Below are 928 nucleotides of genomic sequence, written 5' to 3'. Positions count from 1 at the left end.
AAGGGTTTCACCGTTGTCAGTGGCTACCTCCTATCCTCTCAGTGGAAATGTTCAACGCACCCTGCCACGGCACGGCTATCCATCTGTCGGTTCTCAATCAGGCCGGAATAGAATCCAGTGATTCTTTTGCGTCTGTCACTAACACCCCGCCTTCAGGAGTTTGAAGCTCGTCACAGTCATTCAATCATTGAATCCTACTCAGAATACCACAGACAACGTTTAGACCTTCCGGATTCTCTTCAATGCCGCCATCAGTTCTAGCTTATACCACGAAGATTCCGGTTAAAGAATCCAAGAGATATCTACTTAATCTAAGGTAGAACGGAGGTGGTTGTCAGGCACACGTTCATAATTGAGAATGATGATGAGTGTCATGGATCATCACATTCATCCGGTTTAAGAACAAGTAATATCTTGGAATGGAAGCAAGCATAATTGAATGAGAAACAGTAGTAATTGCATTAATCCATCAAGACACAGCAGAGCTCCTCACCCCCAACCCTGGGGTTTAGAGACTCATGCCGTGGAAGGTACACAAAGAAACGTGTAAAGTGTCATGAGGTACAGATACAATGTCAAAAGATCCTATTAATAGTGAACTAGTAGCCTAGGGTATACAGAAATGAGTAAATGACGTAAAAATCCACTTCTGGGTCCACTTGGTGTGTGCTTGGGCTGAGCAATGAAGCATTTTCGTGTAGAAACCTTTCCTGGAGTTAAACGCCAGCTTTTATGCCAGTTTGGGTGTTTAACTCCAAGTTTTATGCCAGTTCCGGCGTTTAACGCTGGAAATTCTGAGGGTGACTTTGAACGCCGGTTTGGGCCATCAAATCTTGGGCAAAGTATGGACAATCATATATTGCTAGGAAGCCTAGGATGTCTACTTTCCAACGCCATTAAGAGCGCGCCAATTGGGCTTCTATAGCTC

The sequence above is a fragment of the Arachis duranensis genome, chromosome 3 (genome assembly GCF_000817695.3).
Source record: "Arachis duranensis cultivar V14167 chromosome 3, aradu.V14167.gnm2.J7QH, whole genome shotgun sequence".
In the NCBI taxonomy this organism is placed as follows: domain Eukaryota; kingdom Viridiplantae; phylum Streptophyta; class Magnoliopsida; order Fabales; family Fabaceae; genus Arachis; species Arachis duranensis.
Note: the sequence above shows the minus strand (reverse complement) of the source record.